Here is a 16,066-nt window from a genome sequence, read left to right on the forward strand (position 1 = left end):
ACAGGAACAGATCAGAAGGCTTCCTGACCAACTAGCAGAAAATCCTGCTACAAGTTTTTTGATGATGATTTCCATATTTCTGGCATATTAAGTTCATCAGTGAGATTGAGATTTGGATGAAGAACTTCAGGACTTTGGAAAGAGACATTCAAATCTATAGGCACCTTGATGTAGATGCATAGTGTTATCCCAAGTGATGTTATGGCTAATATCATTAATGACACTAGCCATAAGAATTAATTAGAATTAATCCTACAGGATCAGACTTATTATATTTATCTAGTTCAATTTAAAAGCAGCCAGTTTGTCCAGAACAGTCTAAGTTGCAGTTCATTTGATAGACCAGTTAACAGCAGTTGTTTATCTTTTTTAGAGAAGTAAAAGAACTTGATTTGGTTGATGGGTTTATACGTGACTACAAGATAAAATTTCTTTAGGATATGAGCAACATTTTCAAGGTTCCATGAAGAAGAGATATCCTATAAGAGTTCTCTTCTTATAGAATTGGAAGAAAAACAATTGATAATTTGTTTTCTTGGGTTTTAATAATAAATTTAGTTTAATTCTTAATATCTTCTTGGGTTGTATCCATTCAAAGAGTCTTTTCTGGATGATGAAGATTTCCTACTTAAAAGATGCTGCTGGAGAACAGACTATTAGTTTTTTGATAACAATGATTTGATAATACCGTATTTTTGGAATGATGATGGGCTGATGCCTAATGGGTACAGCAGCCAGAAAAAAGGTTCAAGCTAGACAAAAGTGGTAAGAGAACCACCAACTTCTCATTTTATAAGTACTGCTTGATTGCATTCTAAGGTGAAATTGATTCTAGAGTGTCAGTTATTAAATTTTTGTAGGGAGACTTCTAGTTCTCGATGAGAGTTCTTCCAGATGGCAAAAATATTGAACTCTAGAAATACTGCAACATGGAACTCTTATGCAAATTATAACAAATGGGGATGGATACAACACCAGTTATACGGATATGAGGATGGCTAATGGGCAGATACCAAAAGGTGGTATATGAAGGAATGGAATCCATATGGTTTTTGATGACACAGTGGTGTGCTGCACGGTTCTGTGCTAGAACCACTGCAGTTTAATTTGTACATAACTTATATTAGAAGTAAACTGAAGGTAAATATTCAGTTGTTTGCTGATTCAAAATTTGGTAGAATAATAGTTAATTAAAGTGATGTGGATAGATTGCAGGATGATTTAAGCAGGCTTTCAGTATGGGAAAAGAGATAATGGATTTCAAGTTATGCATTTTGGGATAAATAGATTTCAAACTGTGCACCACTTGATAAACTTGTACTCCATGAAACAGATGAAGCTAGGGATTTGGAGATAATAGTAGATAGAGTTGAAGTTAAGAGGGTATATTGCTAAGGTTGCTCTCAGGATTGCTTGGCTATTGAAGAACACACTAAATAAACATAAAGAGGTTATTCATGTTCACATCTGGATTGCTGCACTCCTGTCTCATCACCTGGGTTTCTTGGGGATGAGGAAGTAGTGCGGAGAATACAGAACCAAGATGTTGAAAGTTTTTTCACTTGCTTATACTATAAATTAAAGATGCCAAGAAACTATATTCTTGGTTTAATCCTTTATCCAAGTGTAAACAAATAAAGTTTGTGTGTGAAGTATCTTCATGACTGAGCTACTTGTATATAGAGGCTAATGACTTTACATCAATTGCCTTAATATTACATAATGCAAAAGCACAACACCTTTCAGATATGTAAAATGCAATACATTATGAGAAAGGCCACTTACCCAGACAGGTTTCGACGTTTACTGAGGTATGTTGAAGTGCAGGAATACCTCTCCAAAATTCAAAAACTGAGTGATCTACAAGATCACTACTAAACTCATCACACCTGAGTCAAATCACTCCAGGACAGGAAATTCAGTGTGGTAGTTCCCCTCAGTGACAGGCAAAACCCACCACTGAGTAAAACCTCTTGACTCCCCAGGAAGCAAGCAAACCCAAAGACAAATATTATTAAACACAATCAGTGGGAGCTAGACTCTGAAGAGGTACGAAGATTGAAGTAATACAGAAGCCATATATTTCCCATATACAACCGTGAAAAGTTGTATCACTTTATTAATAAAATACTCTGGATCAGAGATAGATTTGAAATTTTTTCACTTGGTTATATTATAAATTAAAGATGCTAAGAAATTATTAATCTTGGTTTAATCCTTTATCCAAGTGTAAGCAAACAAAGTTTACCACTGGGCTACTTGTATACAAAGGTTATTGGCCTTTCTCATATGCCTTTAACATTATACATGTCCAAAAGGAGATATACTTTACATTAAGGGATACTAATGTAATTGATGTGAAGTCATTAGCCTCTATATACAAGTAGCCCAGTTGTGAAGATGCCTTATGCACAAACTTTGTTTGCTTATATTTGGATAAAGGATTAAACCAAGAATATAATTTCTTAGCATCTTTGATTTACAAGAGATCACGATACACTTGGATAAAGGATTAAACCAAGAATATAATTTCTTAGCATCTTTAATTTACAAGAGACCAAGATAGTGAATGAGTGGTCTGTGGAATGCTCCCTATGAGGATAGATTGAGATTTTGTAGGTTGCAGAACTTGATTAATACGGAAAAAAAAGAAGGAGATACAACAGATTGTATGTATATGCATTACAGGTATACACATATATACCTATACAGACACCCTGCATCCTTCTGAGAATACATATAGTTTGATGTGTGTGTGTGTGCACTCCCTAAGTACACAAATAGTGATTGTGGTCAGGGAAAGTGAAGAAAGGAAACAACTATGACATGCATCAAACAACCAAAAAGAAAATTGATTACCCAATTACAAAGGGTGAAAAGCAGATAAGGCAGTGGTATTGAGAAGTAGAATTATGCCAGATTCAATCTAATAATCTGGAAATGTAAAAGGAACCACCAGTTTCTTCAACCCTTTTGGCTTCTGTCCAAAGGAAGGTAATGTTGGCTGAGAGATGTACTGTGGATCAAGATACAGAATGCATATTAGTGAGCCTTCAGGTTGTGAAAGTTGAATGTTGATAACTTTCATTATTTTCAAGAGTGAGGTTAATTTGAAAACTGACCTTTAGAATGGTCTGAACAGAGGTTTGTTTCGCTGCTATACATTAGATGCTAAATGACTATGAAAGATTGTAAAGCATCTCTCCCTACCCACTGTTTGGGTACAGTGGGTAGAGAGAGATGAATCATCAGGACGAGAAGACTTGTTGCTATTCTCAGCTATCATGGAATCTTCTGCACTCTTTCTGGTGAAATTCTAGAAGGCAGAAGATTGATGATGATCTTTGTATAGCAGATTGTCATCTATGAAGGAAATGGGGAAACATGACATCAGGAAGCCAACCTTATATTTGGTTAATGTTACTGATGGTAAATATTGATGTAAAAGAGATGGAAGCTGTGACCAGTGGCATTAACAACAGGAAGCTCATGAATGGTAGAAGTAAACTTTTTTCTGCATTTGGTGTAAGTCTTTTCTTTTCTTCTTTCTTTCTTTTTTTTGTTTGTTTGTACAGTTGTTGCAAGCTATAATGTAGAGTGATTGTGAATCTGGAGTTTTTGTCTCAAGCCACTTGTGATATGTTAAATTTTTTTACTTGGACTACCTGATACACTTACTGGGCAACTAAGGTGTAGTAACAGGCAGGAATTTGAATAGAATGCAACAGGAGGGCTACAACTCCAGACAAGAATACTTTCCATCATTTAGTCAGAACAGGTGTTTGGATAAGGATGGCAGAAATAGTAATCAGGCCATAGGAAGTAAGGATAGAATTCATTGAAGTCATTCAATTTTGCACACAGTGGCTGGGTTTCATATGGAACATCTTTCACCAAGACACGTGAGGGATTATCTGAATTTGGAGCGTAATAATGACAGCAAACGAATGCAACACAATGAAAGAAGGAAATCTTGAGTAGGTACATATCCAAAAAGAGGAAGATTCCAGGATTGGTATTCTCTGCCATGTGAAGTCAATATCTAGAATGCATGATTATCACCCTCGTGATAGACAATACTTGTGACTGAAAGTGAGGTTCTGTTATTAATAGCAGATCACTTCAAATATCAGTCAGTGGAGGTGAAAATAAGGTCATTAATGCTACTGAAGTGGATGTAGAAATGTTTTCTTATCAGATAGAAATGTTTAAGTTTCTTGGTTTTGTGCATGTGTGTGTATGGGAGGTTGTTTTGATCCAAAATAATTCTTTCTTCATGATGCATTTCATAGTAGATAGAGAAAAGTTATACTTACTTGAATATAACTGTCACTTCATCATCAAATTCCTGACATGTACCCTCAAGGGATGTACAGGATATGATAGTACTACATGAAAAATTTATATCATTACTAACTTCCTATCTACAATTTTCCTCCAAATCAGTCTGTTACTTGTCAAGACTCCAACATTATCAGATCTTATATTTCTATCGTCTAAGGCACTTTGTACCGTATCAATCCATCCTATATCTTGGTCTTCCTCTGGGTCATTTTCCTGCCAACCTGGCAGAGAACACTTGTTTTGCTAATCTTTAATCGCCCATTCTGTTTAAGTGACCATACCACATGAGATTAGCTCTGCTAACGCATTCCTGATTGCTGACAATGTCAAGTTCTTTCCAAATATCTTCGTTTTTAATATGATACTGCCATTGATGCCATCTGTTAACGCCTATAATCTTTCTCAGGACTCATATCTGCGGTCTTTGGTCAAGTGTTTTACTTCTGACCCAGCTCTCAGATCCATAAGTTAAAACTGGTTTGAACACTGTCTTGTATACAGCTAATTTAGTGTTCCGACTAATTTCTCTCTTATTCCATATGAATTTATTCAATTGACTTCCCACCATACCAGCTTTCCTGATTCTGTTGTCTATTTCTATATTTAATTTACCATCTTCACTAAAAATCGTGCCTAAGTAGCTGAAATGTTTTACTTGTTCCACAGGTTCCCCGTTCAAAACAGAGTTGACATTTTCAACCATTCTACCTATTTTCATTGTCTTTGTCTTTTTAATGCTGACCTTCATACCATATCTATTACAACAGTCATTCAATTTAGTCAGGGAATCTTGCAAACTTGTAGCGGATTTATTTAGAAGTATAACATCATCTGCATAAAGCAAACAGCTGACATTAACATCTCCAATTTTTATATCATGTTTAATACCACTTTCCTTCATAATGTGATCCATATAGATAATGAATAACAGAGGGGATAATGTACATCCTTGTCTCACACCAGATTTAACATTAAACCATCTTCCTGTACTTCCTTCAATTCTAACTGCTGACTTGCAACTCAAATAAAGACTAAGTATTGCTTGTTATAATGCCCTATTGACCATATAACTGTAACGTATTGAATAACTTCTCTCTTGGAACCATATCATATGCCTTTTCCAGATCGACAAAACTTAAATATAGATCTTTGTTATATTCCCATGCTTTCTCAACTATTTGTCGTAAAGGGAAGATCTGATGCTGAGAGCTTCTACTTGGCCTGAATCCAGCTTGTTCTTCACCAAGCTTTTCTTCCACAATTCTTCTCAACCGTTTCTCAAGTATACTTGCATAGATCATGCCAGGAACACAACACTCAGTAGGGAGATACCTCTGTAATTCTTACATTCAGTTTTATTTCCCTTTTTATATATGAGTACTATTAGAACTCTACTCCAATCACCGGGAATTTGTCCCTCTGTCCAGGCTTTTTGAACTATGCAGTGCAGCCACTGTAAGACTTTTATACCACCATACTTCAGCATTTCTGGTCAAATATCATTTACTCCTGCTGCCTTTCCACATTTCAAGCCTTTGATGGCTTTTTCTACTTCAAATATGGATATGCATTACTGACTGTATTGCCTGTTGAGTTTTTTTACCACTGTGTTATCACTGCTTGTTTCATTTAGCAATTTTTTGAACTAATTACTCAATAATTCAAGGATATCTTTTTCTCCCAATTTCATGTCACCTTTGTCATCTCTAACTCCTTTTACAACACTCTTTCCTCCATTTCTATGCTTCTGCAACAACCTCCAGAATATCTTACCACCTTCTTGATATTTATTTTCTATGTTCTTTCCAAAATCCACCCATGACTTTTGTTTAGCTAGTTTTACAAAGCGTTTTGCTTTCTTACATTTGTCTCTGAATTCTCTAAGAGCACAAGCTGACTTATTTGCCAGAAATTTTTGATATGCTTTCTTCTTTTCCATCACTTCCTGTGTTCACCATGGAGTTCTGATTTTTCTATCCTTGCAGACTATCTCACCACATGCCTCTCTGGCTGAATCAATCAGGGTTTTCTTCAAGGCTTGCCACTGAATCTCCAAGGTTTGGTTCCTATTCTCAAACTCTTTCATTTTTTTCCCCATAATCTTTGTGTATTTTAGTCTACAATTCACATCTGAGAGCTGCTCAACTTTTATTTGCTTTAAAACTTTCTTACATGTTATTCTTTTCAATATGACATTCAATTTTATCCTGCTCAAGACTAAATAGTGATCACTTCCAATTTCAAATCCTCTGTACACCCTGGTGTCCTGCACCCAGGGAGAAAACATCACTATCAACAATAACATAATCAATTAGACTTTTCTTATTCCTTGCCTCTTCTCTCCATGTGAATTTGTGCACATTTTTATGTTGGAACATGGTGTTAGTAATAACCAGTCCATGTCCTGAGCAGAAATCCAACAGATATTTGCCATTATTATTAGCTTTGCTCTTTTCTCCAAATTTTCCCAAAATATTTTTGTATGTCTCACAATCATTTGCTACTCTTATTTAGATCTCCAACAAGGACCAACTTTTCCTTTTTCATTGAGTCCGTTGATTTTTCTAAAGCATCAAAAAATTCCGCCACTTCTACCTTAGTAGAACCTTCTGTGGGACCATAGACACAAATAAATCTCGTTGTCCAATTCGCCATTCTGATATCAGCCCACTTCACTCTACTTGAGACTCCCTGCCATTCAAGAAGATTAGTCTTATATTTAGTGTTGAATACTATGGCTACTCCTTCTTTTCCTTGATTGTCATTTCCTGAATATAACATTTTGTATTTATTGCTCAGAAAAATCTCACCAGTTTTTGTCTGTTTTGTTTCAGTCATCCCTATTATGTCAATCTGGTACTTATCTAATTCCTCAGCTAGTTCCATTTCTTTGCCATTCAGGCTTCTCATATTAATAGTATCGATCTTTAACTCTGGTGATGTTGAGTTGGGGTGTGCTTTCAGATTTGTTCCAGTAGCTGACTTTTCGCTGCTCACCCTGGTTCCCTAGCGAAAACAACGGGGGTCTTGTTTAACTGAGCGACGCCCCAGCCGGCAAAAAATTTTGTCATGTTATACCATCATTTTCTATATTGGTTTAAGCCAATAAGAATATAATTTAGTCGGCTAAATTGCTAGCCCATCCTCATTCGTTCAGTATCCAGGTAGATACCCAACAGGGTGCACCAAGAGAAGGTGAGGATTGGACATTAGGTCAGAAGCCCTGGTCGGTTCTCCGCATTCCTTTAAAGGCTATGTGGAGGTCTCCTCTCAGTTATACAGCTTTGACCCTTAAGCACCCCACCTCACTTTTTTCCTCAAAATCAAAGTTAAAAAATTCTGATGCAAGATTTATGTGGGGATTTTCTGAAACTAAAGTTTTTTGGGAAATAAACTAAATCGATGTTTATAATTAAATCCTCAGTATTCATTATAATATATAATTGCTCACATTATTTATAAAATGAATTCATTTAAATTTTAATTACCAATGGTTGAGATAGGTTCTGAACAATCCTTGATGAATGACTAATGAGAAGTGAAAGTGGAATGCAAAACAGACAGAAATGGTAGGCCAGTAGAGAGAGAGAGAGAGAGAAGCTATGAAGACATGCATATGATTATTAATAAAAGATCGTGCAACTCAACGACAAAGGTAAGCCAATGATTGTTGAGCTGAAATAATTCTCTTTAACGAATTCCAAAACATCTGTAACTGCCATAGCAACATTCACTATCCATTTCTTAAAGTTTTAAACTTTTTTCATGTGTGAGGTATACGTGAAACTTTTTAATTTATTTTTTCATAAAGTAGAATCGGGGATGCGAGGATGAATTATATTCAAGTAAATACAGCAGGATGAAGAGTAAGGGGATGAAGTATTACACAGTATGCATGGAGAGGATAAAAGACATAATCTGTCCATGGCATGGATCAACAATGTCTCTTGTACAAATATTATTACAAATTTGGGATTAAAAAAAAAAACTCACACAATTTCAAAATTAGTTTTTTGTAGTAACTGAGCAGGCAATATTATGATTGCAGTTAACAAAAGAGATGTAGTGAGGAGTTACAGCAAAATCAAAACACTTTGAAAGAATGCATTTCCTCTTCTTTTGCTAGACAGAATGACTTAAAGCAAACTGTTTCACCAACCAGAATACCCAACAACCCTGTCCACTCATCTACCACTATCTTTTAACCAGTTCTCCTTCAAGGTACATTGCTGAAGATACCTCTCCTATTGGTAATTCAGATCATACCTTCACACAAGTTTCATATCTAGTGAAATACCCTTCTCTTCATCTGTTTATAAACCTTATATCCTTTAACTCCTTTCCATGGTCAGACTACTCTTTCTGTTCACCAGATCCTGATACCTGTGAATGTGTGAGAGAAATTATCCATGTTGGAATAAGGGTCTTCATTCCCCACTTCTCAGCTTTATATAAAGCCGATACTGAAACCCACAACACTTGCAAAATATGCATTAATGCAATGCCTTTGAATGGGCTAAATGTAAAAAAATTCCATGAAATGGCAGTCATAACTTGCAAAAGCTATTAGGCAGAACTTCTGCCTGACCCTCCCCATCGCTCAGATGGAAGTATTACATCACCATCTAAAGATAAAGCTGACTTACTGGCATTATTCTTCTCATAAACTCTAGCACAGATAACCAAGGTGAATCATCTCCAACTTTACCTGCAACACTATATCATAAGATAAATAAATTAAAGATACCAAGAAATTATATACTTGGTTTAATCCTTTATCCAAGTGTAAGAAATCAAAGTTTGTGCCTGAAATATAATCAGGACTGGACAACTTGTATATAGAAGCTAATGACCTCATATCACTTGCCTTAGTATCTCATAATGCAAATCATATATCCTTACAGGTATGTACAATGTTACACATTATGGGAAGGGTCACTACCCAGACCGGTTTCAACCTTTATTAAGGTCTCATCAGTGGGAGCCAGACCCAGAGTGATACTAAGGTTGAAGTAATGCCAAAGTCATATTTTAATAATAAGGCATCACACCTTATTATTAAAATACTCTGGATTAGAGATAGTTGTTGGAAGTTTTTCCACTGGTTATACTATAAATTCAAGATACCAAGATTATATACTTGGTTTAATCCTTTATCCAACTGTAAGCAAACAAAATTTGCACTTGAAATATAATCATGACTGGCAATCAGGCTACTCGTATATGAAAATATGACTTCGGTTTACTTCAACCTTAGTACCACCTCTGGGTCTGGCTCCCACTGATGAGACCGCAATAAATTTGAAACTGGTCTGTGTAGTGACCCTTCCCATAATGCATAGCATTATACATACAGTAAGGATATGTGATTTGCATTATGGGATACTAAGGCAAGTGATGTGAAGTCATTAGCTTCTATATATGAGTTGCCCAGTCCTGATTATATTTCAGGTGCAAACTTTGTTTGCTTACACGTGAATAAAGGATTAAACCAAGTATATAATTTCTTGGTATCGTTAATTTATAGTATAACCAAGTGAAAAAACTTCCAACAACTGTATCATAAGACTTCTCTGGTCTTCTGCCAAAAAGTCATCAGAATAATCTTGAACAACCTGGATAAAAAAAAAAAAGTCTGATTTTGATAGTATCCTTCACTGTGATCAAAAGATGTGCTACTGAGGGTTAAAAACAGTAAGTGGAAATCAACAATGAACAAATCTATAAGTCGTGGTTCCAAGAGTTGAGCATGGAGGCTATTAATAGGCTGATTTATGTGTATAAAATCAGTAAATCAGTATTTTTAGCTTCCTTTAGAAGCGAGTTACTTTAATGCTAGTTAACACAGAGGACTCTAGTTGACTTGCAAACTTCTTTAATTTTAAGCATCTTCATCAATTTCCTCATATGTACCCTTAAGGGGGTGTACAGTATGACAGCACTCCATTATTATTAATCTTCTATCAACAATTTTCCTCCAAATTAGACTTATCGGCACTCCAATATTGTTGAATCTAGCATTCTGGCTGAATCAATCCATCTAGATCTTGGTCTTCCTCTCTGTATTTTTCCTACCATCTTCATTAAGCATCTGTTTGGTTACTTCACCTCTCCCATTCTTGAATGCTAACAATGTCAAGTTCCTTCCTCATTTGTTCAGGGGTCTAATTTTTTTCAGAACTGTCATATCTGTTGTCTCTAATCTCTAATCAAGTACTCTATTTCTAACCCAACTCTCAAATCCATACCTTAAAACTGGTTTGAACACTGTCTTGTATATTGCTGGTTTAGTATTTTGGCTAATTTCTCTCTCATTCCATATAAATTTATTCAACTGACTCCCCACCATACCAGCTATGCTTATTCTGTTGTCCATTTCCAAATTTAATTTCCTTACTTCACTAAAAACTGTGCCTAGAAAGTTGAAATATTGTACCTGTTCTATAGGTTCTCCATTCAGAATGCAGCTGAAGTTCTGTATGCTTGCTTAATTTCATGGTTTCGGTCTTTTCATTGCCTATTTTCATACCAAATTTGATACAGCTCTTATTAAAGTTGTATCAAATTAGTTAGAGAATCCTGGAGATCTGCACTGGAAGTGTGGAAGTACATCATCTCCATAAAACAAAGAGCTAAGTTTGATATCTCCAATTCCAATATCAGGTTTAATGCTACTTTCTTTCATATTGCAATCCATACAGATGAGAAATAAGAGTGGAGATAGTGTGCACCCTTGTCTGATGACTAATTTTACATCAAACCATTTTCCTGTATTTCCTTCAATTCTAACTACTGACATACAACTTAAATATAGACTATGTAATACTGATCTGTATAATGTTCCATTTATTCCATATGATTGTTAGTTTATATAATATAACTGACACTCTTCTCTGGGAACCTTGTGATGTCTCTTCCAAATGTACAAGTACAGATCCTTGTCATATTCCCATGATTTCTCAACTATTTGTTGTAAAGTGAAAATCTGATCTTGACAACCTCTATTTAGCCTGAACCCAGCTTGTTCTTCTCCGAGTTGTTCTTGCACAATCTTTCTCAACCTCTTTTTAAGTACGATTGCATAAATCTTACCTGGAACACTTAGTAGAGAAATTCCTCTGCAATTCTCACATTCAGTTCCCCCCCCCTTTTAATTTTTATTTATTTATTATATAGATAAGAACTATGAGAGTTCTACTCCAATCATCTGGCCTTCTGATTAGGCCCACTGAATTATGCATATCCATACTTAAGCATTTCTGGTCATCTACTATTTGCTAGAATTTTCACTATGCTTTCTTCTTTTCCCAGACTGATTCTTTAACATCTTGTGTTCACCATGGTGTTTTTATGTTTCTATCCTTGCAGACAGCTCACTGATTGATTCACCTCTCCAGGCAAATCAATCAGCGATTTTTCAAGGGTTTGCCAGTGAGATGTCAAGGTTAAATTCTTGTTTTCCCAACTGCTTCATTTCTTTCGTAAATAATGTTTGTACAGTTGAGTCTACAGTTCACCTGTAAAAGCTGCTCAACTATAATTTTTAAGACTTTCTTAGACATTATATTTTTTGATGTGATATTCATTTTTATCCTACTTAAAAGTAAGTGATAGTCACTTTCAACTTTAAATCTTCTGTACACTCTTGTATCTTCAACCAGCATGAACATATCACTATCAACAATGTCAATAAGCCTTTTCTTGTTTCTTATGTCTTCTCTCCATGTGAACCTGTGCACATCTTTAAGCTGGAACATGGTGAGTAATGACCATTATTATTAGACTTGCTCTTTTCTCCAAATAACTTTTCTGTGTGGCTGGCAGGATTCATTTGCTACTCTGCTGTTTAGATCTCCAACAAGAACTACTTTTTCCATTTTCTGTATGTCAGCTGCTTGCTCTAATGAGTTGAAGAAAAATTCTTCTTCTTAGTTTAATTTTAAAGCAAGTGGAGATAACCTGCATACTGTGATGACATTTATAAAGAATTTTTGATTTTCAATATTTCTTTAATCACTTTGCATTACTGTGTTAATAATACTAACAATATGATAGCTACTACTTTTGTCATGCTGCTTTAAAGTTATAATTAAACTAAAATCTTGAAAAAAGGCAGAAAATGTATAGGAAATGATAATAAATCATCACTTAAAATGAAAAAACTTCTGTTGTTTTGTGAATGTTATTTTTTCTAGGCTCCCCCCCCCCTTTCCTAGGTCAAAGCTAGGTAACCAGAAAAAGATCTCCCAGTTAGTGGTTCTCACAGGAAAGGAAGTGATTCACTTCTGACCCATTGCAAAATCCTTTCCATGTTGTGGCATGTTACTACATATCTGCCTGGAAACAGAATGAATAAGGATAGGTTGGCAATCTGAACTTAACTGATCAAACTGTACCTTGTTTCTTCAACCACAAACAAAATTGATGGTATACAACATGATGAAATGCTAAGTCAACTGGGCATCACTAGCTAAAATTGAAGCTGTCAATGTCAGAGGTCCCAGTTTACATCCTAGGCTGCCTACAAATACCTAAAGAAGACACATACCTTCCCAGATATTTCATTAAGTATTGTATTGTCTTTGTATGTGTTATAAGTGTTCTGCAGTTCCTGAAGATGTCTCAGTGACTGAGATAAAACACTGGAAGCATTAAAATTAGTTTTTACTCCTTTCTTAGTGCTGTCAATATTACATTAAACCTAACCTCCAACATGATGTTCTCCCAGCTTAAGCCTTAACACATGAAATGTGTTTACACACACACACACACAGAGAGAGACTGCAAATAGCACAATAAAATAACTTTACTTCCCATTTTCAAGGCTCACTAAATTAAAGGGAAAAAATTGCATAATAGTGATACAGATATAAAGCAAAACAATTAAATCACTTAATTTCTGTGTGTGTGTGTGTGTGTGTGCGCACGCAATTCCTAACCAGAAAAATTAATATAAATGGCACATTAAATTTAATAACTATGGTAAATCTGGCCTTTGCGATCATGCCCTGGACACTCCACAGAGAACTGACTGGAAAGGCACCTGTTCGTTACATCACACCAAAATTTGGTATGAATGAAAATTTAAGAAGGCTTCTGAAATTCTAATCAACCATCCTTACCTCAACAATAATGATCCTAAAATCAGCATATTTTATCCACATAACCTTTTATATGAATAATGTGAATTTGTTCTCTGGCCATGTAAAAATAGGATATAGCTTTATGTAATTTTTTTTTTTTTAAATACTAGAGGTCAGGTTAGTAGAATAACAGTTGATTAAATTAGTGTCACTTTAGCATACTGTTTGAATTGTAATGTAGCTGTTTTCTCTCTGTGTGTGTGTGTGTGTGCATGCGCACGCGTGTGCCCATTAAGTAATGAGACAACAATTATTATATCAAAACAAAGAAACTATATTTGGAATTGTCAATTACACAGAATCAAAATAATCTCCCTCAAACACCACACAACATTTACATCTGTTGTACAGGTGTAAACACTAAACAAGTAAATACCTGGGATGTGACTTATCAGATGAAGAAGAAAAGATATAGATATTAAAATATTAAATTTTATTAAAGTAAATGGCATAATAAATAATATATTTAAGCCATCCTTGGTACAAAAACACACCAGAATCATACTATATAACAGTCTGTCTTAACCAACTTTATTATATGGAAGTGAGACATGGACCATAAAAAGAATGAAAAACAGATTCAAATGAAGAAATTTTACAATCCCTGAATATAAAACCAATTAACCACTATATAAGTAAATATAAACAAAAATGGTTAGAACATCTAAATCGAATGAGCAGACTGCCAAAAGAAGCAAACCACTTGGTCTAAAATTCATGATAGGAAGAAAATATGATATAAAATCAGGGATAAGACAAGGATGCACATAATTCATCCACTCCATTCTTATTCATCATCTATATAGATCACAATATGAAAGAAAGTAGCATTAGGTCTAATATTAGAATTAGAGATGTCAAACTTAGCTCTTTGCTTTATGCAGATGATGTACTCCTAAATACATCTACTGCAACTCTCCAAGATTCTCTAACTAAATTGAATAACAAATTTGTCTTGAAAATCAGCAATAAAAAGATCAAAAATATAAAATAGGCGAACACTGAACACATCAAATGCATTCTGAATGGAGAGCCTATACAGCAAGTAAAATATTTCAGCTATTTAGTCAGTTTTTTTGTGAAGATGGCAAATTATATCTGGAAATAGACAACAGAATAAGCAAAGCTGGTATTGGTGGGTAGCCAGCAGAATAAAGTTATATGGAATAAGACAAATTAGTCAAAATACCAAACTAGGAGAAAACCAGTTTTAAGTTATGGATCTAAAAGTAGGATTAGAAATAAATTACTCCAGCAAAGACTAGAGACTACAGATATGAGGGTTCTGAGAAAAATTAGGGGAGTTGACAGATGAGATCAATGGCAGAATCATATTAAAAAGGAACTTGACATTATTAGCATTCAAGAATGTGTAAGCAGAGCTAATCTAAGGTGGTATTGCCACTTAAATAGAATGGATGAGGAAAAGTTGGCAAAATAGGTTTGATGCCGAGATGGAAGACTAATCTCTGAAGTGGATCGATTCAGTTAGAAGTACTTTAGAAGCATGAAATGTTTGTAATATTGGAGTGCTGACAAGCGATAGAATAATTTGGAGGAAAATTGTGGACAGGAGATTAATAATAATGTTATTATTAATAATTAATTATTAATTAATAATTAATAATAATAAGGAAACTGATAATGATGGGGAAAAAAAAAATCAGAAAAGAATACCTAGCTATAGAATTTAACACTGAATAGGGGAATAATCTTGAAAGAAGGAAATAATAACAGAGTGAAGCTGACAAGCATCAGAATGGGAAATGGGACCTATTTTGCCTAAGATTTAAAAGAAAGCTCTACTAAGGAAGAAGTGGAAAAATTTTTTGAGGAATAAGAGAAGACAGTAACACAAATGAAAAAGGAAAAGTTGGTCCAAACAGCAGAATAGGTAAGTACCTACTAGATTTCTCTTTAGGAGATGGCCTAGTCATTACCAACAAACATGCACAGATTCACATGGAGAGAAGAAAAGAAATCAGGAAGCTTCATGATTGTTTATTGTTGATAGTCTCCATGAAGATGTCTCCATATTGGCTCAAGACAATAGTACCCCCCCCCCTCCCCGTTGTATCTCTTTGCCAACATGATGCAGAAAAAATGTAATTTTTCCCTTGATATAAGTCCCAAGAACAAAGTTCTTGGGACTTATATCAAGACTATTTTGCAGCACTGCTTCCAGGTGAAGGAAATCATTTGTTATTGTGTTAACAATGGCAATTATTAGAGAAGTTTATGGAACTCCTTCCTCTTGGATTAAAACTAGAGTAAAGAGAGGGTAAATCTGACTCAAAACTTGGAAGTTTTAATTAGATATTTATTTATTTTAAATAAAGATAAGGAGGTGTGCCTCTGAGACTGAAGTTGTGTAGGTCTTTCAACATACTAACCCTGCAAATGTTTTCCATGTCAAAGTAAACTGATGTCAAGTGCTTGTTTTTCAGACAAGCATCTGTAATGGATGCTTTCAGTTAGATTAAGTGATTTAAGGTTGAATGACTTTTATATAAGTCTAATTGCATTTTGTATAAAAAAAAAGTTGCTCTATGGAAAAAAAATAGAGTTAACCAATTTTT

General features: G+C 34.8%; 1 protein-coding gene across 1 annotated transcript in view; it reads right to left on the reverse strand.

The window, feature by feature from the left end:
- Hs2st (Heparan sulfate 2-O-sulfotransferase) overlaps window positions 1–16,066 on the reverse strand; it is a 91,647-nt gene that overhangs the window by 18,583 nt on the left and 56,998 nt on the right. The window lies entirely within an intron of this gene.

This window comes from Typopeltis vanoorti, chromosome 8 (genome assembly GCF_054136105.1).
Source record: "Typopeltis vanoorti isolate ZY-2024b chromosome 8, IOZ_Tvanoo_1.0, whole genome shotgun sequence".
NCBI classification, from domain to species: domain Eukaryota; kingdom Metazoa; phylum Arthropoda; class Arachnida; order Uropygi; family Thelyphonidae; genus Typopeltis; species Typopeltis vanoorti.